Source organism: Arvicanthis niloticus, chromosome 6 (genome assembly GCF_011762505.2).
Source record: "Arvicanthis niloticus isolate mArvNil1 chromosome 6, mArvNil1.pat.X, whole genome shotgun sequence".
NCBI classification, from domain to species: Eukaryota; Metazoa; Chordata; class Mammalia; order Rodentia; family Muridae; genus Arvicanthis; species Arvicanthis niloticus.
Window position 1 is genome coordinate 11,413,401 of NC_047663.1, and position 26,946 is coordinate 11,440,346.

Below are 26,946 nucleotides of genomic sequence, written 5' to 3' on the forward strand. Positions count from 1 at the left end.
CCCCACCCCGGGGACCAGCCACCAGGAGGAGGAGGAGGATCTTTACACCCGCGGCCCCTGCCTCTGCCAGCCTAGGAACCTGCGGTGGCTTCCTCTACCTCCTCCAGCTACCTAGCCTGCTCTGAGCGTCCAGCTCTGGGGCCGAGGAGGAGGAAGTCGCGGCCCAGAGGGGACAGCAACAGGTGGGAAGCTCAGCCGCCATCCAGCTGCCTAATTGCAGCCTGGCCTTGGGCAAAGCTTCCTCTGAGACTCACACTTCCCGGTTTCTTTCCACGGTGGAGGCCGGCTGTACGTTTTCCTGTGTAAGGGCCCGAGAGGTGTCAGTGCCTGGGAAAGACGTCTGCAGCAGGGAGGGAATGAATGATCACTGGGGTGCGTCTCTCCCTCCATCCCTTTTCCAGCTTGTAGACTGTTAAAACCCACTGAGCATTCAACTGCAGCTCTCGCTGATAATCCTTAAATTAAACCTGGAAAGGGTCCCGAGACCCGCACTCAATACCCAGCAAGATTTAAATGTGCTAGCGATTGCTTGTCTGACTGGGCTGTTTCTCCTCGCGAATGATGGTGAATTACTTACAAAAGGAAAAAAAAAAAAAAAAAGCTCCTGGACTTCTCCGGGATGTGTGGGGGAAGGGAGGGAGCCGCTGGTTCCTCTTTCGCCTTGTCCGCCCTCGATCTTTCTCTCCACCACCGCCCGGCACGCTCTGCTCATGTAAAACCAGAACAATTAGAGAGTAATGAATTCGCTGGAACAGCAACTCCTACAGACTCTCAGCTCTGCCCTCGCTCCAGCGCCTCCCAGCCCTCCTTCCCAGCAACCAGGCAAGAGTATTGAAGACCTTCAAAACCCAGCCTCGGTTAGCACCTGCAATCCTGACAGTTTATAAATGAATTCTCTCTCGAGTGAGTGTGTAAAGCGGGCGCATATTATCTCTGAGTACATTGGCATCATAGCGAAACTTTGCTTTAAAAAAAAAACGTGACATATTTAGGAGTCTTTTCTTTCTTTTCTTTTCTTTCTTTTCTCTCTCTCTCTTTCTGTCTTTCTTTCTTTCTTTCTTTCTTTCTTTCTTTCTTTCTTTCTTTCTTTCTTTCTTTCTTTCTTTCATCTTCCACGGAGTTTGCAGTCCGGTTTAATGATTATGTTTCAAGTGCCCCAAAGCATCCTGCTTACTTTTAACTTAAAGCCCTAAAGACCGCCTTGAGTCACCAAATAACTTCTACAGAGTATTTCGCATTCTAGGTGGTAGGGGCAGGGCACGATTTTATGTTTAGAAGTGCTGAAAGGAACTCTTCTGAGTTGCTGCGTGGATACCCACCTCCCAGTCTCACATCCGCGCTTGGCCCCTAGGAGGTGCTGGTGAAATGTGCATAGATTTTCATTTGGCCTTAAGAAGCCTGTCTCTTTCACTAGCATGAGCAAGTCACTTTAGAGGGTGTAGAATAGGTCATGCAAGCCCTGGGACTGTTTTGATATCCAAATGGTGTTTCATTTGCTGAAGCTGAATACATCAAGCCCTGATACTGAGGGTTGCCGTTTAAAACCTTGTATAATGGGATATTGTCTCCCACAAGGGAGGTCTTCTTTTTCATATATTAAGCCATATATTATTTATAAATAACTTGGATTAAATCTGCAAAGATGACTGTATTAAAACCCAGGCTGTAGCCCGAAGGAAAAGAAGTTAACTCTTTAGTAGCCAAGGCACAGAGAAGGAGTTAACAGCTCATTTATGTTTTTCTTTCTTCTGCGTTGTAAATCACTGCATGTGTAGATGTGAAGAATTTTCCAAACTAGAGGAACACCCCCACCCACTGTCCTCACAGGTAAGGCTCTCTGTTTAAAATTGCCCAGCTACCCAGAAAAGGGAAGTATTTTCTAGTTTGCAATTGTTTTATTTAAATAGTCCACTCGTAGTAAAATGAATAAGCTCCAGGCCAAGACAGCTTCATAGAACGGGAAGATCATTAAAGAAATGAGCCCAACATGCAATGTCTTTATTTGGTTGTGTACGTTTTCCTGTAGAGGTAGATAAAAATAATAACTCTAGTTTTTCTGTCCATCACAGACTTTACTCTCAGTCCTCTCCCAGGGACTTAGTAAATGGCAGGTCACAAGGCAGGTGTCTTGAAGACGAAAGTTCAGGAAAATTAGATTTTTACGAGCAGCTTCCCAGTCTGAATAGAAGCTTTCCCTTCATTGATGAGTTAAACAAACACGGAGCATTTAATTGTGACTAAAACGTTTTCAGCATTTGATAGATGAACTTGCATCATAGCTTCCCTGCATTTAAAAAAAGAAAGTAGCGGTGCATTTTTAATTAATAAATGGCTTTTCACTCCATCCCTGTTAGGAAGTCTCTAGCTTGCCAAAGCACCAGGCTTTGGGTAACTATGCTCTTTTTGGACCAGTGAGTGATACAGATTTCTCTAGTTAGTCTGCCTTTTTGGGCTGATTTAGGTTTTATTTAAGAGAGGGAGGGAGGGAGGGAAGGAGGGAGAGAGGAAGGGAGGGAGGGAGGGAGGGAGGGAGGGAGGGAGGGAGGGAGGGAGGGAGGGACAGAGACAGAGACAGAGACAGAGACAGAGACAGAGACCCATTAGTTTTGGATATTGTGGCAGTTGGTTGTTGGGATCCATCTGTGGATTAAATTTTTCCAAGGAAATGACAATTATGCTTTTATTCCCTGCACGGCAACCGTCTATAATATTAGCTCCAATATTAGTCAGACTCTGGATGAGAAGGCTAATTGTGCATGGCCGTGTGACGCAGAGAGCGACTGTCTCACTGGAAGCATAAATCCTTCCTTCACACCTACCTGAAGAAGTAGAAACACATTCAGACATCCCCTGCCCATATATGTTCAAACTCATATCGCAGTCATGAGAAAATCAGCAACAGCTTCTGGCATTTTCGTATACTCCATATTAAGAACCACTAACTTGCAGTAATGATAATAATAATAATATAAACGACAGATTATGAGTTTGAGTTACAATTGACAAAACCATCTAAAGTGGCACTTCAAATATTAAATAGACTCCTTATTGGAAATCCCCTTTGTCTTTGAAAATTAATCATTTATCATTATTACTTATCATTATGATCATACTTATTCTTTATATTGCTCTTTATTGATAGACTTTTAACATACCTACTGAGCACCTAGTGAAAGAAACAATATTTCTTTTTTCATTCAGGGTTCAATTTTTTTTTTTTTTTTTTTGCTTTAGATGTCTAACAACAAACAAACAAAACACTTAAATGATCCAATGCTGGGGGAAAAGAAGTTCACAAGAAATATTTTTGTCATATTCATTGGTATTGAGGATGCTGAGGACATACGGAAGGCAAACTTGTCACCTGACTGTGTTAACGTCCCCATCCTCAAGTACCCAGGATGCCCCACTTCATGTGGATGAGATTGCAAGTGTAATTATGAATTTTGAGTATCACGTCCTCACTATGTGCTTCTGTCTACTCAAGGCGTTGAAAGAGTGAATTTACCCCATAAGCACTGTCTGTGCCACTTCACAGCAGAGATGCTTTTCCTTGTCTCACACACCTGGAAACACAGCATCTTACGTCATGTTTTTTTTTTTTTTTTTTTTGGAACGAAACCTGGTTGGTTGAAGAATATTTTCTCAGAACTATATAGCTCTGGGACCGACTCACTAACACTCTGAATCTACCTCTCATATAGTTCATTTTGCTCCATTTGTGCTACTGAAAACATCTTCCATATGCTTGTTTGCACCCACCCATAGGTAGACTTCCAAAATGTGTTATTGTCTCATTTTATCTCCATATTTTGGTCACATGTCGTGTAGTCAAGTGTGTGAGTGTGTAAATGTGTCTCCACAAAAGTCAGTTCCCTGATGAAATGATCCAGAGAAATAGAAAAAAAAAAAAAAACCAATTTAAACAAAAATGGCTTGCAAAGTGGCTCTGGGTTATGGTTTGAATTTCAGATGTCCTCCACAGCTCATATGCAGAAGGTGTTGTCCTTAGTTAGTGGTAGGGGAAACTTTAGGTTTTTTGTTTGTTTGTTTGTTTGTTTTGGTTTGTTTTGGTTTGATTTTTTTGTGGCATGGAAAGAGTAGTCTTCACCTATACCCTGTCTCTTTGCCTGTGTTTCTTTCCACCATGAGATAAGTGGACTATGACATAGGTTCTGGGTGCTCTTATGTCCCATGTCACCCTGAATCCAGAATCACTAGAAGCAAGCACTATGGAGAGAGACCATGAGCCAAATTTATGTCAAATACCCTATTGCAAAGACAAAGGATCACACCAGCACACATGAGATGGTTATATAATAACTACTGTATGCTATACAATTTTTACCTGCAATGCATTGGGCTATCATTTCCCTACATTGAATGACGACTACATGTATGTAATACTTTTTTTTTTTTTAAAGACCTTACTTCATCAGAGAGAACCTTCACTTGACAATATTTTCCTTGTGACAGTGTGTTGAAAATATCTCAGGCTGGCACAGTGCTGTGTCTAATATTTTGATTCTAATCTCCACTAAGCTGAGACATTATATAACCAAGGTTGTTAAAAATATATGGCAAAGGGAAACAAATATGATCTAACACAGCTAAAGATGTATTTTTGTAATATATATATATATATATATATATATATATATATATATATATATATATTTATATACAGTCTGTTCAGATGCCAAACTTCAAGTTACCTTATCTTGGTCAGTTTTTCTGGATCTATCTAAGGCATCTTTTTCAGCTTTGCATGGCAATTAAAGGCTTGGGCATTTGTTGTGTTTCAGTAGTGAACTGTTCAGGAAGACCTCTGAGTAAAGAGGTGTCTCTGAGTTTATAACTATTTGTGTGCTAATAGGTATGTGTGCAGCCAAATCATACGTATTCCCTCAGCAAATGGCATTGCCTAATGTGATGATGTATTATTAAAGGCCTTGATTTCACACCCGATCTGTTAACACCGATAACAAACGGGTCTCTCTTCTCTAAGAAGCTTCTGCTTCCAGAGCAGATAGGTTATTATTTAGTAAATCGGCTCCTCTGTCACGCTGCAGAAACCTTTGTTTATCTCAGGTAGGTGAGACAATTACCCTCCGAAAAATACCAAATTCATCACAGGGCTGACTCTTACTTTACTGTTTATAACACAGTGATTACAAGGATTGCTTTATTCGTGTTATCTGTGGAGTATTAGTTCTCTTAAAGACAGGGAGCCCTATATCCTTTGCTTTTCCCCTCCCCCCATGGGTGGTGGCTTCTTAGACTGGGTCATTCTGCCATCAGCACAGGTCACTGGTTGAGGAGCACCCAGCTGAGAAAAATGCTAATTATTTTGTATCATTTGCCACTATGGCCACTGGGGACAGGCAAGCCTCAGTGCTGAGGGTTCAGTACCATCACTTGATAAGATGGAAGTTTAGTAAGAAGACCAGTAAGAAGCCAGGGTAGACGGAGAACTTCCCAAGAAATAGTCACTGCTCTTATATGTTCCCGTGCAGGATACACAGTATCAGCGTCACATGCACATGCACACAAGGAAAGTGTGAAAATTGGAAAGGAAGGAGAAAATGGGAGAGGAGAAGAGAATGTTCCTGGAGATAACTGGTTCTGTAGAGACACAAACACTTCCGCTTGCCTATAGAAGGTACACACATACAGAAGACATCCTTGCTCCCAGCACCTCAGCTCTCTCCTTCACTTCCATTACAATCAGCAATGACACCTAAAGTCTAACACACTTGAAATGATGCGTTTTTGCTTTGAGAACAACTCACTGAAACACCATTAAGACTCACTCAACTTGGCTTTGACAAACATCAAAGAAGAGAGACAGTTTATGCTCCAGGATGCAGGGAAAGTGTAAAATATAGTTTGACCCAATCAATCATACTGTAATGATACTTTGAAAAGAAAAGCTATATTTCTGCATGCTTAGGTTTTAGGATGCTGACACAGAAACCTTGAAGCTTTTTTTTTTTTTTTTCACACGTACAGTTCATGCTCCTTGTGAAAACATACAGTGATTTTTTAAACCAGTTGAAAGTGTGAATGGGCTGGAGAGATGGCTCTGCTGTTCAGAGCACTGACTGCTCTTCCAGAGGACCTGGGTTTCATTCCCAGCAGCCTCATAGTGACTTACAACCCTCTGCAACTCTAGTTCCAGGGCATGGGATGCCTCTTCTAGCTTGTGAGGGTTACTGTTCTCACAGGGTGCACAGACACGTATGCAGGTAAAATTTCATCCACAGAAAAATCTAAAAGATTAAGAAAAAAATAAAATATAGATTTGTGTTTGAAAATTGGAACAGTACAAGAAGCCCTGATCTCCTTTAATGGGGTAAATATACTTAAGCTTTGTAAACTTCTTTCCTTCTCCTCCAGTTCTATATCATTTTTAGCCATCAAATTAACTAAATATAAGAGCATATGGGTCTTCTTTTCTTACTCATGGCTAATACTTTACTTAAGAATTTGTGATGCAATAAAACGTACCCAAAGGCAAGCTTAATGACTTCTTATTACATCTTGTATTCATAACATATAAGAATGACAGTCATCCCTGAGACTTCTATTGTTATATTCACTTTTGGGGTTAAACACTATAGAAATTAGTTAAATAAATACTTAAACATCTGGTATAAACACTATGTAACTTAGTGTTTATCTTCATCTTTTCCATTTTCCTTAAGTAGGTTTCTAGATCTGGAGTGACCAGGTCAAAGGCTGTGAACCCTTAAAACTATCTTAATTTCACTTCTCATTACCTTAAATTAAACATGTTAAATTTTAAGTTTTAAATTATGGGGTTTTGATGCTAGGTACAAATTCCATGCAACATGGAGAGTCGGGGAAAGTGGGTCACCCTGGTGCAAATCTACAATTCGAGTCAGCCACTTAACATCCGTGAAAAATTTTTACTGGTATTGAAAATCATATATTTGAAATTCATGAGACATGCTGATAATCTAAATAACAGTGGCTGTTTACACTAGAGACGAATTTAAAGACACTGAAAATTGCCGGATCAATATATGTTAGTTTGGGGACTAAAGCTATGTATACAACGAGTTTTGAAATGACATATAAATTTTCAGCAGTGCCCAACTAAATGTCACAATCAAGAATGAAGTGTAGGCACCCAAGGAGCCTGGAATGTTCTAGGCAACCCCGAAGGTACAGGCTGGCAAGCTAACCAAAGGAGAAAAGCAAAATGCATTTTCCAGTTGGTGGTTCATATTTGAACATTTTTTTATAGGAGCTACGAAGACCTCCCAGTAGGGAAGTGCTTGTTATCCAGTTATAAGGACCTAAGTTCAGATCCCTGGTGATCATGTAAAAAGCTGGACATAGCATGGTAGCACATGCCTGAAATCTCAGCTCTGGGCATGCAGAAACACGGAGGTCACTGGGGCTTGCTGTCTAGCCAGTCTAGTCAGTTGGTGATTTCCAGGTTCAGTGAGAGACTCTGTCTCAAAAGAAAACACCAAACTAGAGAAATGATGAGGGAGAACAGCGGACATTGGCATCTAGCCTGCAGGCACACCCCAACTCCTACCTACACACACACAAACATACACACGCACATACACATACATACACACAAGCACATGCACACACACCTACACACATGTACACACACATACACATCCATTCCCTACCTACACAACACATGCACATACACACAGCACACACACATACTCACAACACACAAATGCACACACATAATACACAACACACACAAACAACACACAATGCACACATATACACACAACACACACATGCACATGTGCACATGAACACAACCCCCCCCCCCCAACACAATACACACACATACACAGAGAGGGGGTTTCTTAAAGTGATACTCACGGAAACACAGACTGGTAGATTCTAAATACACAAGGACAAGCAGTTGACAGTTAATTTTTCGCAGAGCGTGAGCTCTACAAATCACAAGAATAAGGGTGGGTGTAGGGAAATTAGAACAACGAATCAGATTGGCATTTATTTATCATGGCCCCTGGCTATAGCCATGGCATATTATTTTCCTGTTTTGTGTCTCGTTTATGTCATTCTCGCATTTGCTAAGTATAGTTTCCCAAATCCCCATTTTTAAGTTAGAAAAAAAATAAAGAATATTCTCTGATCAACACCCTTACAAGTGTGGAGCCTGAGGACACAACTTCTAAATCTGCTGGTTCCAAATCCACAGCAGAGCACTGTGTGGGATACAACCCTCACAACACCTCTGTTAGCCCAATTCTGCAAATGCAGCTCTGCAAATCCACATTAGCCACTTACTACTTCTCCATAATCCATTTTTCCATGACCCTAAAACACACAAAGTCAGACTTTTTGGTCTTCGCATAGTTTGCAACTCTAACTGTTTGGTTCACACTCCATGCTTCCTACTTTAAAAATAAATCTTATCAGTAACGGTAGGTTTTCTCTAGCATTGACCAGTCTCCATACCCTAAGCACACGTCCTCCCAGAGCCAAGGTCCTTTTGTGTAAACTGCGTCCATTAAAACTGGCGTTACAACTGTACAAAATCAAAAGAGGTGTACACAATTATCACCAGCAACACTGGTGGTAGCAGTGTAACTGTAACAGTATGCTATAATTTTAAAAATTCAAATAACATCATTGCCCATTTTATAAGTGCTTTGATATTTTAATGGACTTATGGAGATCAAATCCAGAAATTTCTTCTCTTGTACTCACGCTCAAGCTGCAGTGTCTCCATTTTAAGTGTTCATAACATTTAAATGAGTCCCACACATAGGCAAGTGTTTCAGAAATTGTTTCTGAGGTTAGCAGTGAACTCCAAATTCCTAACAGACTTACATTCTATCCCCAGCACTCCAGTTTCTGATTGTATTTTATCAGCAATGATCTCTTTGCAAGCCTTCATTTGTACAGCAGTTTATTCTTTCATGTGGCTTGCATAACTGAGTCATCACGTTTTAGCAAAGCAGGAACTGACACTATAAATAATGCCTTTTCTGCAGTCTGATGGCCATTTCCCCGCCAGCCCTCTGAAGCACACGAAGATGCACGGTGGCTGTTAAGGCACCTTGGCCAATAGAACCCAATTAGGAGAACTAGTTTTCACATTTGCTGAGATTAAACATTGTTTATGTGTTAACATGTGCAGTCGTGCTTCCAAATAACTTCCTGAGAAGTGATGGATTTCCCACTTGGGTAAATGTCACACCCCAAAGCTACTGCTCTTTCTGTACATTATTTTTGTATAAAAATAGGATGCCTTTTTAATATGCATTAAGGAAGCGATATACTGAACATATTACTGAGAGAGACAGAGAGGGGGGAGGGAGGGAGGGAGGGAGGAGAGAGAGATTAGAGAGAGACAGACACACAGAAAGAGAGAGAGAGACAGAGAGACAGACACAGAGAGAGAGAGAGAGAGAGAGAGAGAGAGAGAGAGAGAGAGAGAGAGAGAGAGAGAATGACGCATGCAAAACCCCATAAAGGAAAGGAAACAGCCAAGCTTTGATTTGCAATGCTATGTTGTGACAGAAAAGCAGTGGTCAGCCCAAAGATTCTCCATTGGAGAAATGTCCTTCCATGAATCTGATGCTTTTAAACCCAGTTATATTTCACAATCTGCATCTTTAAAAGTCGCCTACTAACCCAGTGCACCCACTGCACACTCAGTTCTTCTACATTGAAAGTGTGAAGAATTCTAAATAGATACTGACACCTCCTTCAGAAATTTTTGGAAGGCTGAATCACCTACCGAAGTCTAAGGCTAAATGCTTTCAACCCTCCAGTAAGACACAAGCAAAGGACAGACAGCTCGGGCAGACCCCATAGAGAACATAATCACAATATTCTTTCTATTTCCTTCAAGGAGCGATCAGAACATCTGCATGGCCACAATGTCAGTTAGCACCGTGGGCTCCAGCTTAGTCACCAATGCTGTATCCATAGTTGCAAAATCCAGGCAACATGATGGAGATTTATAAAAGTCTCCTTAATCCTGATCTCAGAATGAATCACTGTTCCCCCTGCACTGATACACACAGAGAAATTCATTTACTGCTTTCAGTATTCTGCTTTACTTCCTTCTATGTCCATCATTTACCCCACTGATTTTCCCATCTCTATGGCCCCTGCATTATTTTAAGACCCAGTCAATTAAAACTCAAATGTAGCAGAGATCCAGGTAAGGCTCCCTATGCACTACTGTGACTACACTTTTACATCTCTGTAAATGAAGCTCAAGAGTTGCATGATTCGAGCTTCATCCAAAACCGTCACATGTCAATGGAACAGGCCAGAAAAGCACCAGGCCCATCTGACACTGTAAGCACAGCCAGACTCACAGGATGAAACAATTCAGCCTGGGAGGAAAATAGATTGGTTTGGGAATGTTTCATCATAATGGAAAACAATTCTTGATGAGTTCACTTGTAGGTAAGAAGTGGAGAAAGGAGAGAGGAGAAGGAGGGGAGGAGAAGGAGGACAGAAGAAGGAGGATGGAAAAGAGGAGGCTGGGGAGGAGTGGAAGAGAAGTGGGAGAAGAGTGAAGAACAAAGAGGAAGAGGAGGAGAACAAAAAAGAGCAAGATAGAATAAAGAAAGACCACTAGTGATTGGCAGATGCCCTTTCTTTCTCATGGGTCCTGATGCCCTTCCCGGTCTCCCTCCGAAGATAATTTGACCTATATTCTATTTCTAGTAGTTAAGACCTGAAGCTCTCTCCTGCAAAAACCTTTATCCAGGACTCCATTCTCAAAGACCCCTTTGAGAACAATTTTTTTTTCTCACAGAGTTTAAGAGAGTATATGAATCTATGTTCGATGAGTGTTTCATAATTTCCTTTCTGAAATACCAGGGTATTTATCTCTCTTACGTAATTTCCAGGGACCCAGTTGCCTGACCTGACTTCTATTCTGTTGGGCTACTGAGAAAGGCCTTACCGTCAAACAGTCACCCTTGGTGAGAACATACCCAAAGGCTGATATATGACTGCAGAGGAACTTAACAATTCCTGGAAGGAAAAGGGTTAAGAGCCAGTAAAAACAGCACGAATATACACATGACCTAGTGTGAATATACTTTCTCTTCCTTGCAAGGAACAACAATGACAACCCTCATAACTAATGCTTCTGGTATCAAAACCCTTGTCCCTGCAGGACACGTTTTCAGCCTGTGCAGATGATCTCAGTAACACTCAGATTTGGACAGATCTGCTAGTAAGTTTTCTTTCAAAGGCATCTAAAAGGTCTGTTACATCATGGAAAAATAACATCCAGGGTTGAGCTGCAAGAAGCCGCATTCTGTGGTTTGTTTGCTGGTGGTTTGAGTCTGGCTGACAAATTCAAGCATTGTGAGTAGTTTGTCTCAATCTCAGCTTGATGGCTTGGGTTATGAGTCTTACAGGAAAGCTACTGCACTGCCTCTGTTAAAACAACAAAAAAGCATGACTGACTTAGTCTTTTTTCCATGGCTGTGGTAAACACCATGATCAAGTTCAACATGGGGAAGAAAGTGTTTATTTAATTTTAGACCTTATAGTGTATCTTTTAGAGAAATCAGGAACACAACAGGAGGAACCTGGAAGCAGGAACTGAAGCAGAATTCATAGAGCACAGCTGTTTATTCCTTTGCTTCTCCTGGCTTGCTCAGCCTGCTATCTTATACATCCAGGACCACTTACTTGGGAATGGCACCACCCACAGTGGTCTGAGCCTCTGCCATGGGTCATTAATTAAATACTTTCACTACAGACTTACCTATAGGCAAATCCTACAGAAGCGTTTTCTCAGTTGAAAGGCCCTCTTCACACATCTCTGCTATGGTTCTTCTTCACAAAGATACACCAATCCTGCCTCTAACTCTCCATCTTGTATTGTCAGGAACAGAAATAAAAGGGATATGTTAGTGGACTTTAAAGAATCTCCCAATGCTTTTCTTGCTCAAACTTTCAGTATGGCTTTTTTTTTTTTTCTTTCTGTCTTGGCTACAGATTCTATTTTAATTCAATTCTTCATTAGCCCATCTAATAGAATTGCCAGTCTACAAAAGTCCAAAGCATAGCTTTTCTACATATCTGCTACCTAGAAATTTAAACCCTGGAAGTATTCTTAAATGAGTTTGCATATTGATAGATAAAGGACAGGGGTCACAACTAACCAGGATGATGAACCTGACACTATAGTCTTTCATCAAACCAAATGCTGTGGTATGTCTTCAGCAAATTAAAGGCTGAGTATTGCCTAAGAAAGTGATAAATAGTTGCTGTATAGGTGTGTGTGTGTGTGTGTGTGTGTGTGTGTGTGTGTGTGTGTGTGTGTGTGGTGGGGTGGGCAAATAGAGAAGCCATGGCTGCCAAATGAACCAATGAGTAAGCAAACTGGTCACCTTAGTCCGCTACCCCAGCCATGCAGGAGAAACTTGCCCAGATGATGAAGCTGACTGCAGACTGAGCTCACAGTAGGTCGTTCCCAGAAGCCTGCACTGGGCAGGCTCTAGCTTTTCCCTTCCCACTCCTCAGATCCCTTCTTCACATAGAAATGTTGTTTTAAGGTTTTTATCTTTTCTGTAGTATGTTTTCATCCACTGACAGACCGGAGTGACTTCTACCTTTGCCATGGGTCTAGGAGTCGTCTGAGCAGCCAAGAGTTTGAGTGGGTAGCCAACAGACACCAACACACCATATTACAGTGTGCTATAGCAATATCCCACCAAGGGGGGGCTGTGGTCTTCTCCCACCATTCTTTTTCCATCTGCTTGCAAACTCAAGAATACTTCCAGGGTTCATGACAAACAATACAAGATGAAGCACTGAGAATGGGTTTGGTGCATCTTTGTGAAGAAGAAGAACCATAGCAGAGATGTGCGACTTACAAAGGAGTGTGGTTACATTACTGGACTCATACCAAGTGGAATCTTGGGTTTCTCAGGGAGGACTTAAAATCCAGGGTATCAGTAAGTTACATATACTTTTTTTAAAATTGCTTTTATTTTTTTTTTTCAGTCTTGTCATTGCCCCCCATCCCAGTCCACCCTCCTACAGTTCCTCATCCCATTCCTCCTCTCCCTGTCTCCAAGAGGATGTTCTCTTCCCACCCTGACAGACCTCCCACTCCCTGGGGCCTCAGGTCTCTTTAGAGTTAGGCTTACATCTTCTCCCCCTTTGGCCAGAGCAGGCAGTCCTCTGACGTAAATGTATCAGGGGCCTCGGACCAACTCCTGTATGCTGCCTGGTTGGTGTTCCTGTGTCTGAGAGATATCTCAGGGGTTTAGGTTAGTTGAGATTGCTGGTCATCCTATGGGGCTGCCCTCCTCCTCATCTTCATCCAGCCTTTCCCTAATTCAACCCTGGACTTCAGTTCTGGACTTCAGTCCAATGGTTGGGTGTAAGTATCTGCATCTCTCTCAATTGGCTGCTTGTTGGGTTTCTCAGAGGACAGCCATGCTAGGCTTCTGTCTGTAAGCACACCATAGCGTCAATAATAGTGTCAGGCCTTGGAGCCTCCCCTTGAGATAGATCCCCAATTGGGCCTGTTACTGGACCACCTTTCCCTCAGTGTCTTCTTCATTTTTGTCCCTGCAGTTCTTTTACACAGGAACAATTCTGGGTCAGAACTTTTGACTGTAGGATGGCAACCCTATCCCTCCACTTGATGCCCTGTCTTTCTCCTGGAGGTGGACTCCGTGAGTTCCCTCTCCCCAATGTTGGGCATTTCATCTAAGGTTCCTCCTTTGGGTCTTGCATATTTCCATTCATTCTGCTGGCCCTCATGGCTTCTCTCCTGTCTCTACCCCCCCATACCTGATCATGTTCCCCCTTTCCCCTTCCCCTCCCTTCTCCCATAAAAGACCCTCCCTCCCTTTGCCTCTGGTGATTGTTTTCTTGTCTGTACATGCATATGTACAAGCAGAGCTAAATGCACTCAATGGATTTTTAGGCTGTGTGTGTGTGTGTGTGTGTGTGTGTGTGTGTGTGTGTTTGTGTGTTTTTGTGTGTGTACATGTAGCAATAATAAATATCATAATTTTGGGGAGGCAGAAACATGAGAGGAGTTGAGGAAGGAGATAAAGTGGTGTGAGTGATGTAGATTCAATACTTATAAGAGGAATTCTCAAAAAATATCCCTAAATTATTAAACAAGCAAGCAAAAAGAATGCAAGTATGCCATTTGGAGAAAAAAAATGGCTATAATTGAAGATTATAATATCAAGCAAATTAGGGTAGACCAGAAAGACAAATATGACATTTCCCTTATTTAAAGATATGTAAAATCTTGTATGTGTATGTCATGAAAGTAGAAGAGGCATAGAGAGGACCAACAAGGAGAGGTGGAGAGGAGAGTACAAGGATGCTGTGGTTTGAAAAAGAACCATCCCCATAGACTCATTTATTGAAATACTCTGTTCCCAGCTGTTGGCACTGTTTAGTGTCTATTTTAGAACCTTTAGGGGTGCATTTCTGCTGTAAGAAGTATGATACTAAGGGGTAGGTTTTGAGGACTTATAATCTCACCCAACTTCCTGTTTCTTTCTGTGTCTTTCTGTCTCAATATCTTTCTGTCTTTGTCAGTCTCTGTCTCTCTCTCCTTCTGTATTTTTCTCTGTGTCTCTGTCTCTATCTATCTGTCTCTGTCTCTCTCTCACTCTCTCTCCCCATGAGTTGTTTTCACTATTAAGTTTAGGTATTTCATCATAGCAGGAGAATAAAAGTAACTAATACAAGGGATGTGGGAGAGACTATGGTCAAAAAATACTAAACAGCGGTATTAAACTCTTTATGAAAGTCAATGTTATGCATAATGAACATATACCAGCATAAAATAGCTCAGTATTAAATACATAGTATATTTTAAGTTCTCCTTAGAATATTTTTCTTGAAAAGCAAGAGAGCTGAACTAGGTTTGCTTATCACAGACAGAGAGTGATATATGTTAAAATATTCATAAAAATGTTGATTTTCAGCCAGACCATATATTATCCCAAACTAATCTTCTTTTAAAAAGCTTTTAAGAATAGTGAGTTTAGTCTGCTTCCATAGAAAATATTTAGCCATCATAATCACACAGCATGTATAGGTAAAAAAGTTCAGAGCTTCTTTTGAATTGGACACAAATTAGAGGATTAAAAACCAGTTGAATGGGATTTTTCAAAACAATGAATTATAGAAATCCATAAGGAAAACTTAAAGGAAATATTAATCATGCATTAAAAACAAATAAAAACCTACCCAACAATGTCGATGGATGCTTGAGTTTCAAAAAATCCCTAATAAAAACAAAAGAGTATCTGTGGAGATGCCTCAATGGATAAAGTACTTAGTATAGGAGTCTGAGACCACATGATCAGATCACTAGAATCCATATGAAAGCCCAGTATGCCAGAATATATGTAAGCTTAGGTCTTGAGAGGAGAAGAAAGGTGAATCTCAGGGTATTGCTGGCCAGCCTGTCTAGCTACAATGGCTCATGTCATATTTAGTGGGAGACCCTGCCTTGAAAAATATGGTTAAGGGTAGACACCCAACATTGACATTTGACCTCCACACACTCAAAACAAGGCAAATTCACTCCCTCTACATATATGAATACATCACAGCACACAAGTGCACACACACACACACACATACACACACACACACACACACACACACACACACACACACAGAGAGTTTTAAATAAACAAACACTAATTACCTAAAACAAAATAGGATCCCTCTAAAGTCTGTAATTTTAGAATTAAACCTTTTTGCTTAGAAAGCAAACATTTTAGATATTAGCATTAGCCTGCACAAATATCTGTGCACCATGTGCACACCAGAGCCTATAGAATCCAGAAGAGGGTATTGGATCCCCCTGGAACGAGAGTTAGAGGCAATTATGAATTGGTATGCAGAGGCTAGAGATGGAACCCATCTTCTGCAAGAGTATCAGATGCTCTTACCTGCTTGGCCATCACCCCAGTGCACCCAAAGTAGTGAGTTAAGTTAAATGTTTATCAAAGACCCATGGGCAAACTTGCTCATTTGTCTTATCCTGTTTTCATCCTGTGATGAGGGGAGAGGGTGTGGATCAAGGCTCTCCTCATGGCTCACTTCAGAGTTGTTTGTTCTATGATCTACTTGGCACAACCAAAAGTTCAGAAATTTTCCCAGATGTGATTCAATCCTCTGAAGAATTTCATGTCCTGGAAATAAAGATTTTTAGACTCTATTCAAAAAAGTTCTAATTGAATGTAAGATTTCCGAGTATCATATCCTCTAAGCAAGGATTAAAGGGAGGCAGCTAACTGTCATTCCCTTGGTGTCACATGGTGGGGAGGTCTCATCCAAGCAATGTTCAGTGTGACATCATTCTGTTCTTGCCTCCAATGGATCCAACAACACCTTCATCAGAGCTACTGTGGTCAACAGTATTAACACTGTAATATTCAGGACAAATGATGCTATAGTAAAGACTATTACTTGTTTTTCTCATGACTAAATTATATATGAATTTAAATGCACTTGTGTTCTGTCTTTTCACTACACATGTACCTTGGAAATACTGACTATTAGGTAAGACCAATAGTAATTATCAGCCAACAATACAAAAATTTGATATTTTCAAGAGTGATCTGCTGTCAATATTTGTCAATGAGCATATGAATAATTGTGGGGCTCTGTTATTGACATGTAATAACTTGTATTAAGCTGTTTTAGACAAGAAGAACACATGGAATGAATATATGCCACATGGGAAGTGGATATTTGATTAGCTTTACTGATGGAGAGTTTATAGTCCAACCATGGATATCTATGCACTAGAGGACCAGAGAACTCCCTAGTAGCTTCCCTCAGTCTTGGAGGCTGGATGCTTCAGAAGTCCCAATCTGGTGCTGAAGGCATGGAAGATTGCTGGAGAGCTGCTGGTCTTCAGTCCATATTGGAGAGCCAAGAAAGTTTCCTATCAATGAAAGATGGCAGTCACAGCAATAAGGTGGTCGCACTCAAGAGCAACATTGCTTTTCCTCCAGACCTCTTAATATCTAAGCTGTGGCCATAATGGGCTGCCTACTCTAAGGGAGGGTCTTCCCCTTCAGTTAATGCTATCCATAAATGCCCTAAAGACCCACCAAAAGGCATGTCTCTTGGTTTAGATTAGATCCCAGGAAAGGGTCTATTTGGCTGACTGGTTAGAGTCCTTTATGGATGGAATTCAGAGCAGCAACTGAAGCAGTGGCCACAGAAGAGTGCTGCTTATTGTCATATTTCCTCTACATTGCTGAATTACTTTTTTTTAAATCTGTCAACCACCTGCCTAGGGTAGGGACCACCCACAGCGGGCTAGGTCCTCCCACATCAATCATCAGTCACAAAATGTCCTCACAGACATGCCCACAGGTCATTGTGTTTGAAGTGATTCCTCAATTAAAATTTCCTTTTTGCAAGTATGTTTAGGTTTGAGTCAAGTTGACAGAAATTATGAGATCAAGATTAGCCATTATAGGATTCAACAAAACTCCATGATATACTGTAACTTTACTATAAAGTAAATACTGAACTATGTGGTGACAAGGATGGCAAATGTGTTAACGTTTTGTTTAGATCATAACTAATTTAAGCCACACGTGGAACACTGTCATCAGTCAACACAGTAGCTACGATGCAATAGGAGCAGTGCATACCCTAATATGTACTTAAGCACATTCTATATCACGAAAAGGCTGTACAAGACTGGAACCCACCACTGTCCCTTTTAATAGCTTTGTCAATGAAAAAGAAGTCTTTTTAGTAGTCTCATATTCTAGTAGGTAGTCCGGTGGGTTTGTCATTGAAAAGAGAGCCTCTTTTTATTAGTCTCATATTCTAGTAGGTACATTGAAAATAGTCTGGTGGATTTGTCATTGAAAATGGAGCCTCTTTTATCAGACTCATGTTCTGGTAGATGCATTGAGAGTATTTCAAAAGGTTTTTATATTAGTGTGTGTCCTTTAAGAGTGAATTTCAAAATCACGAAAAATACATTTAAAATCTTACCTTAAAATGGCATTGTTCTAAAGGGATCTGAAATAGCATACAACAAACCAAGGTAATTGTACTAAATATTTTAAAATCTGCCCCACTAATCCCTATCCAACCTTTCAAAAGTCAATAGGGGAAAGGGCCAATTGAGCAGAATATAACCATTAATGAAATTTACAATAGGAATGAGGTTTGAAATGAAGGACCAGTTTTGTACTTAGACAGCAATGTGTAAGAAGAAATTCACATCCATAAGTGGCAAAATGTTAAATCATCATGAAGAAAAGCAAATATTTGATTGATGTTTCCTTTGTGAGTTTATTATTTCTAGCTAGTACCAACCTATGTTAGCTACTGTTCATCTTGTTGAGTTTGATTTAAACAGGTTCTTTGATTTGTACTCCATATATTCACAGCTGAGACTCCTTTTATTATGTTTTAAAATTATATACTTAGAAAGCTTATGACATAGTATACAGACTGGTAGGCTAAGTGTTTCTGATCAAATTCATATACATTTTGCAATTTCCCTCTAATAGTTGGTTGTAATAAATGGCCTAATAAAGGAAGAGTTAGAATCTCTGACAGAGATAGAAACTCTTGCTTACTTAGCTACTAAGGTCATGGGGGGAAAGTCTTCAGTCCAATGGTAGTCCAACCACTTATATCTAGTTCCTTGCAATTGATGCTTCAATAGCTGATAAAATTATTTCTTGCTCACTGAAGACTTAGCACCTGTTCTACTTACAAAATTTGAAACATGATATATAGAATGTTAGATGCGTTATTTGTAGGATAAATTCTTAGTAAGTAAGCTTCAAAGCAAACAAAAAAAAATGAAGAAAAATTCTGATCTTCAATGCTGAGACTGTAAGTCAGGGATAGAACACTCACTGATGTATAAAGCCCTGGTCTCATTTATTAGCAATGCAAAAAACAGAGAGAGAGAGAGAGAGAGAGAGAGAGAGAGAGAGAGAGAGAGAGAGAGAGAATAGGGATGATGCCAACCCCCCCCCAAAGAAGTTGAAATTATCAGTAATATTAAGCAATGAAATCTTATTTGTTATTTATCCATTAGTTTACATAAAGACAACTTAAGAACAGAAAATGTGGTGAGAAGAGTTGTTCATGGGCAATGACCACAGCAAGCCTTTGCGCTGTTAGAGGAGACATGGGTATAACATGCCCAATCTGTCCTCTCTTCATCCCACAGTGACCGACACACATGAGTGCTAACTGGTTCCCAGACTCAAGGGTCTTGATCTTTTTTTTCCTCTTTTGTACCAGAGTTTAATGTGCAGATAAGCCATGCCCGGCTCTTTGCATTTCTGCACCACATGTTGGTCAGCCAACAAGGTGTTTTTGGGTAGGACTTGTCTTCATCAACCTCCGTCCCAGCCGTCATTTGGTGACCAAATGACTCAATTCTCAATTCTCCTATCTCAAACTCGGAGCTCTGGGATTACAGGTGTGACCTTTCACCCCAGTCCAGTCTTGTTGCTTTCCTCTTAATCCACTCAAGCTCCTAATGTCTAGGATGAGTATGAATCTGAATTTTGCCTGCCCTCTTAAATTCCTGATGATGCTCTCCATTTTTCTATGATTATCTTCCTTCTCACTGAACTTTTAAAAGAATGAAACACCTGTTGATGTTTTCTTGTGGTATCTGCAGCTAAGGTGACATGCTATTGTCTGCTACTTGTGGACTAGGTAGTTAGTACTCCTTCTACTGTATTCAAAGGGTTTTTGTTTGTTTCTTGTAGCCGCCCGTGGCCACAAGTCAACTGGATTCACCTGAAAGGGGGGCTGGGAATTGAAGGGGGAAGGAGGGCGAGAAGAGATGAGGCCAAGACAAAGTTCTCTGATCAAGGCCCAAAGCTTTAATGTTCAGCTCTCAATTTAAAGGGGAAGACCCAACCCACAGCCCCTCCTGGTTTCAGATGGGTGGAATAATCCATAGTCTGTTCCAGGTCATGGCCGGAGATGTCTCAAGGCAAGCCCAGGGGCAGTTCTGCTTCTGTGTTCTGGGCAGCCAAGGTGGGTAACTCCACCTAGATCCTATCACTTGACCTTGTTGTGGTAAACAAGGTCTCTCAGGCCTGCTCATGGTGGGGGGAAGGGTACAGTTTCTCTTTCATTTTTCTTCTACTTGAACTACTTTCCCCTAGCAGGCCACCATTCCCATACAGGAAACTACTTTCCAACTAACAACAACAAAAAAGACATTTACAAATAAAAAACGTATGTGTCCCTTGACCATCTTATCTCTCAAGCTTGGGGTGGCTTCTGTTTTGATATCTGTATTTTTCAAAAGTTTTCTCTACATTCTCACCTCTCCACCAGTACCTCCTTCAATCTGACACTTACCTCCAACATTTTTATGTCAAAGACATTGTAGTTGTATCATAGCAACTCATTACTCTCTGTTTTGTATTGTATTCTTTTTCTGGGTTTTAAGCAACTCTTCTTCTCTTGTGCTTCCTTATTGTTCTTTAATACATCATTTTATGTCTGAATCACACAGCATTCAAGGGTCTTGGCTCTATAGATTTCTATGGTTCCCTTTTGCCATTCGATTCTTAGATCTAAGCCAGACTTACATTGTTAGGCAAGTATTCGTGCAAATAGCTTTTAAATTTACGACTTCAGGTCTAACTGTCTCCCACAATACCAAGTTCACACAGATTCTTTCTACTGTTAGCTAGCTCCCATTTGGTATGAACTCCATATTGAATAGCATCCCATTCAAAACACCTTTCCTCCTGTTCTAGATGCTGTGATTCTGCTTTAGGCACTTGTACTTACTTGGGACTCTCAGGTCTCTGCATCCGTAACTCTCTCTTGTCTCTGTGTGTCAGCCCATTGTACCATGATGGGTAAATTCCTTTAAACAAATAACTCTTGACATAAATATAGACATGGTTTCTGCTTTCTGTCTTTCTTACTCTAGGTTGCAAAGGGACAAGATTTGTTTCTATTCAGGTCATTACTGCTTTACAATGTCTGTGAATGACTCAACATACTGTAGACCCTTAATATATAATGAAGACATAAAATTATTTCACTTTTTTTTTTTTAATATCACATACTGGTTAAAGGGATTTCACTTTTCTTATCAGCTATGTTAAATCCAACTTGGAACTTAAAGATAAGAAAAGGAGGGAGTGTAAAGGTGGAGAGATGAAGAAAGGAACAAAGGATGGGAGGAGGGAAGGGGGAAGGAGGGAGAGAGGGTAGAAAGAGGGGGAGGAGACGTGGTGGTGGAGGAGAAGAGGGAGAGGAATAATTATGGCACAGAAAGACAATTTGTATTCATTGCCACGAACTCCAGGTTATAATGTAGAAGTGGAAGGCATGAATTCTTTAATTAGTTTTGCCACTTAACAGCCTGTGGCTGCAGGCAGGGCACCCTTCTTCAGTATACTGTGTTGATATTAATAAGGCAACTGCTTGAAAGTTTAAATGCAAAGTTTTAATGCGAGATTCTATTTTAAAATTCTTCAGACACAGCTGAGGTTGATGGTTATATTAGACCTATAAACAAGGCCGATAGAGTATCTTAAGATATTGAATGGTTGAGATTTTAAAATGCCTTACTTTTTTCATATTAAAAAAACCCAAAATATGTTGGACAAAAACCAAAATGTTGGACATTTTCCCCAGTTTTTAAAAGTATTTTTAATTTAACATTTCTTAATTTTTATTTTATTTTCAAGTTTTTGGTATTTTTTATTTTTTAATTTATATTTTAGATAAACTGATTTACATTTTAAGTAAAATATAATTACATATAATTCTTTTATTTTTGATGCATCACTTTAATTATCATAATCTTGTAGGGAATTACTTTAATCCCCATTTAATGGGTAAGGAAGGGTTTTAAACATTTGCATTCATTTGCCTGAGGCCACATGGAGGGATCCAAAGGGTTTGGATTCATGTCAGTCAAGATCACTGACTCTTACAGATTTTAGTGTAAGCTTGATGGTAAAAACAAGAAAGGAAGCAACTAAGAAATGAAAATACACAGGGAGATTAAGGCATGTATGAACTAATTAAAAAGGATTCATGATTTAGTTTCCTCTATCTATAGCCATGAGTAAAAATTAAAAAACTTTAACAAATGCAACTTCTGGGAGAAATGGGTTATTTCAGCTCAAATTTGAAGGTACAGCTCACTGTAGTAAGGGATAAAAGGTATCCAGGTCTTTAATTAGCCAGTCACATGAAATTCAGAGTCAGGAAATAGAGAGGGAAATGTACTCTTTCTCCATTTATACACTCTACAGTTCTAGTCAGGGAGTGGTCACCACCCACTGTGGATGGATCTTCTCCATCTCACTTAACACAACAAAGATGATAATCACACACACACACACACACACACACACACAGAGGTGCATCCCCAAGGTGATTCTAGTTTCTATCAAGTTGATAGTTAACATTGTCTCAACAGGGAATCAACAGGATTGATATAACATCAAAACAATAGAGGTAGACAGCAGAGATGGATGGATGAACATATGGATGGACAGAGAGATGGAGGCACAGACAAATGGGTGGATGGATATTTAAAGCCAATGTTAACAGGCTAATACCCCTAGGATATTATCTATCTATCTATCTATCTATCTATCTATCTATCTATCTATTTCTCCCTTCTGTCTCTCTTTTCTGTCTCTCTTGATCTGTCTCTGTCTCTCTCTCTCTCTTTCTCTCTCTCTCTCTCTCTTCTCACTCTTTTCTCTTTAATTAGCCAGTGAGAAGAGAGAGAGAGACTTGTTGGACTTTACTGTTATCTAATACTTTGATCCTTGTCTGTATATGCCAAAGCAAACAGGCTTTGATGCAGTAAGACCATAACTGCTTAATTTCTGAATTTGAAAATATATTTACTCCTTAGCAAGCAGCACTCTGTAGGCAAATGGACACCCCTATCTTTCTCTATCCTTCAGATCTAGACGCTGACAAAGTGGGAATTTAGAAGACAAGACAGAACAAAAATATTCTGTAAGCAAATATTACAGATCTGTGAGGTCCATACAATTTACTGGAGTGTAATGTGCGTGCCTACAAAGCAAATTCTACTCAGTGATGAGAAATGTGATTTGTAAGCTATTCCCCTCTGTGTGTGTGCATGATCACTCTGTAATTTACTGTTGATTACTACATAAATTCTGACTACTTTTCTTGTAATAAATATAGCAATGAATTACTTATTAGATTCTCAATGGACACTATCCAGACATCCTTGACTATATATGTAGATCCAGAAAAACAGCCTATGTGAACTGCAGTTTCTTCCTCTTCTAATAAATATGTAATCTAGGTGGAGGGAGCCAAGGGAAGATAGAGAACATGCAATCCATACTTAGACAGGTACCACTTGCTTTCAGTGCATACTACTTTCTGTGTCAAATGGTCACACTTTGATTATAGATATCACTGCTAAAATAGACTCCAAATACTGTCCCATTGAAGAGGAGGAAAAAAAACGAAAGCCATACCAGATTTACTGCATGGGAAAATTTGTGTTGTCTTGTAACCACAAGGTGGCGCAATAGGGACCAAGAATGCTCAACCTCTAATAGAAAAGCAATTACTAGAAACATTTTCATAATAATTATTAATACGATTATTATCCCGGCATGAGAGGGGAATGACTAATTAAGCCCAACCCATAGCTGAAGAGCTACTGGCAAGTGGTGGCTACAAGAAGGGGAGTCAGTTTTCTAAAGGAATGAGGCCCCTGAGTGACTACCCAAGCTCTTGTAAATGGTCCTACATCCTTGTAAATACAGTCTGTACTAAGTGGACATAGTGGGTTTTTTAAAGTAGCACATAAAGTCGTCAAGGAACAATAGAGAGTGATGGAGAAGAAATTAGAGAGCAAAGGATGAGGGGTGGATTTGATCAAAGCACGTTACGGGAATGAATGAAATCCTCAAACAGTACAAATGAAATTTGGGGAACAGCACAAACAGAAAGCTTGCATGATGGATGGCCTTTCATGGTTCATGTCATGCATATAAGTTGTCCTGATCACAAAGTCTGTGCTGTTTCTAGAAATTTCCTCTTGTTGCAGCGAAAAAGCAGTATTCCCATCTTTTCCACAGTCAGACTTTGTGGTATTTATATACTACTTATTCTGTTGTTGTGAAAATACATACAAACATAGATAAGAAAAGATAAGAAAAAGAGATCAGAAAAACAAGGTCATCAATTATTACATTAACTAAACTGCCAAGGTCTTATTGTACACATTACAGAGTAAATCATGGTAAGTTACTCCTTAAAGGAAGATTCCCAACTGTACAGAGAGGAAATTTCCAGGTAAATTCACATTGCACCAGAATCCTGAGAAGAGAAATCGTAAGCTACAAACTCCATCTTTTGACAGTGTTCTATAAAGTAGCTGACTAATCAGAAGTAGGAATTTATCTCTAGAGGTGTAGCAGTCCAAGATCAAGCCAGGGTGTGTCTGGTCAGTGAAGAAGGCTTCTCTCTGAAGCCGGGGGAGTGAGGAGTCTCTGTTCTGTTCTACAAGGGCACTGTCATCTCTTGTGAAGTCTCTTGACTTAACTTTGGTCTGAGGACTCACCTCTCACTGCTACTAACTTGGGCACTGAGATCCCCACATGTGAGTTTTAGGAGAACATAGACACATAAACCACAGTAATATACCAGAAACGGTAAGCATGAAGAGTCAAGACGGACAAACGAGAAACAAAGGGGGCAAGATTAGAAGTAGAGTAAGGAATAATCATGATGACTGACGGCTACAAGGAGCCCAGAAGTCTTTTAAAGAGTATCTGTATTGTATGTATTCCAAAAGAGTCGGGCAGGGAAATTGGACCATTTTCCCTCAGATTCATAATTCATCATTGGTAGCACTGAGATGCGAATCTATTTCAGTTGGAATCAGAGCCATCAACATCCATTGAGAAGCGTGGCTTCAAACATTAACCACCGCAACAAGAGGAAATCATGAACATTCAACAGTTGTGACAAATATTACCTAACCTTTTATCATTTTATCATTTGAGAACTTTGTTCACATATATCATGTGTTTTGATCCCTTTGTCCCTTTGTCATTCCCCTTTGCCCTGAGATGGCTTTTCCCACCCATCTTCATGTGATCTCTCTTTTTGTTTTAATCCACTGAATCCACTTAGTGCTGTCTATATGTGCACAGGCACAGGACCACCTACTGGAGCATAGATACCCTCTCAGAGACTGAATCCTTGAAGGAAACTGCGTCTCTCCCTCCCAACAGCAATCAGCTGTTAAAGACATCTCTGCTAGGGGTGGAAATTTGTGGGCCCTTTCTCCATCCAAACATTACTGTTCAGTACCTAATAGCTTTACTTTCAAGTGTCTATGAAATACAGTATTGTTAGTGATATATTTTGGAGTAATGGGGAATGTTGATTTATTGAGCACACCTCTCTCTCTCTCTCTCTCTCTCTCTCTCTCTCTCTCTCTCTCTGTGTGTGTGTGTGTGTGTGTGTGTGTGTAGACATCCCCAAAATACTCCTCACAATCCATGTTATAATCTGGACATTTATTCCCTCCAAAACACACTGAAATTTATTTGCCATCCTAATACTATTACAGGTAGACTTTTACAAAGTAATTATATACAGGAGATTGACCTTCGTGCATATGGTTATTATGGAAGTGGTTAACTATGGCAGGCTAACTTTGGCCCACTTTTCTCTCTGTCTCCTTTTCTTACTCTTCTGCTACAGGGTGATACAATAAAGGAGACCCTTGCCAGATGTGTGCCTCAATGTGACTTCCTACTCTCCAGAACCATTCATTACAAATTTACTAGCCACAACTTGGGGAGGTGGCTCAGTCCATGATGCACTTGTCACACAAGCATAAGAGCTGAGTTTGATCTCCAGAACCAATCTACCAAAGAAATGGTGGCCTGTATTTATAATCCTCGTGCTGTGGAGGTAGAAACAGGTGGATTCTTGGGGTTCGGTGCCCAACCAGCCTACCTTACTTGGAGAGAATAAGGACAAAAAGAGACCATGACCCAAAATAACAGGATGTGACCTAAGGAACACAAATGAAGTTGGCTACAATGCTGGGCAGTAGAATGGAATTGTTCTTCTCTATCCATTATAAATTCCACATTTTGTTTCTCATCCTCTGCAGTGAGATGAGCTGCAGACTTTTGGAGATGTCGCAGGCAGTGAAGTACTTCCTGCTTCTGTAAGAACACCGTATTCAAGTTGTGATGAGCAGTTTGGGATCATAAACTTGCATTTCCCAGGGCCTTTCCAAAGTACTGGAAATAGTTGGACAGTTTGAAAGTCACCTATGTACAATATAAAATAGTTGACCTAGCAGTGGCTCTAATTTAATGTCCAAAATGGTATTTCGCACAGGCGTGTTGTCCTGTATGAGATGAGGTTTGGCACTATTTGCTAAGCTTATGTATCTGTGTAGAGTAGAATTTCAAAGCACCATTTTTATCACACACTGATGCTGAGAGGAAACATGAGACATAATACAGAAAACCCAAAGTGATTTTGGTAGCACTGTTCATAAACCACTTACCTGTGGATGGTAACAGCTCCTGGATTTTTTTTACAAATGGTTGCATCTCCATTCATTCTTAAAATTGTTCAAGTTAGTTTTGTTTTGATTTGGTTCTGATCGTTGTGAAAACTTACTGAAACACTAACTCTATGGGGAGTCTTCTGCTGGCAATACCATTAGTAGCTTATATGTGGAGAGCACCCATTACATACCAAAGCACTGCTGTTACCCTTTCGAAATATTTTCTCAATAAAGCTTGCAACAATTATGAAGTGTCTGGGATTGGTTTCCTTATTTCACAGTTGAGGAAATTTGCATACAGAAAGGTTTTTCCGAAGCCTTTTATTCAGAATAGAGAAATAATATCATTCAGA

General features: G+C 40.2%; 1 long non-coding RNA gene across 2 annotated transcripts; it reads left to right on the forward strand.

The window, feature by feature from the left end:
- Positions 1 to 31: 31 nt before the first annotated feature.
- On the forward strand, positions 32 to 26,840 carry LOC143442624 (uncharacterized). 2 transcript variants are annotated; one of them, XR_013110956.1, is made up of 3 exons: positions 32 to 903; positions 1,776 to 1,827; positions 25,768 to 26,840. It is a non-coding gene; the product is annotated as an uncharacterized LOC143442624 (long non-coding RNA). The 2 variants fall into 2 exon arrangements; XR_013110957.1 differs by lacking the exon at positions 1,776 to 1,827.
- The last annotated feature ends 106 nt before the right edge of the window (positions 26,841 to 26,946 follow it).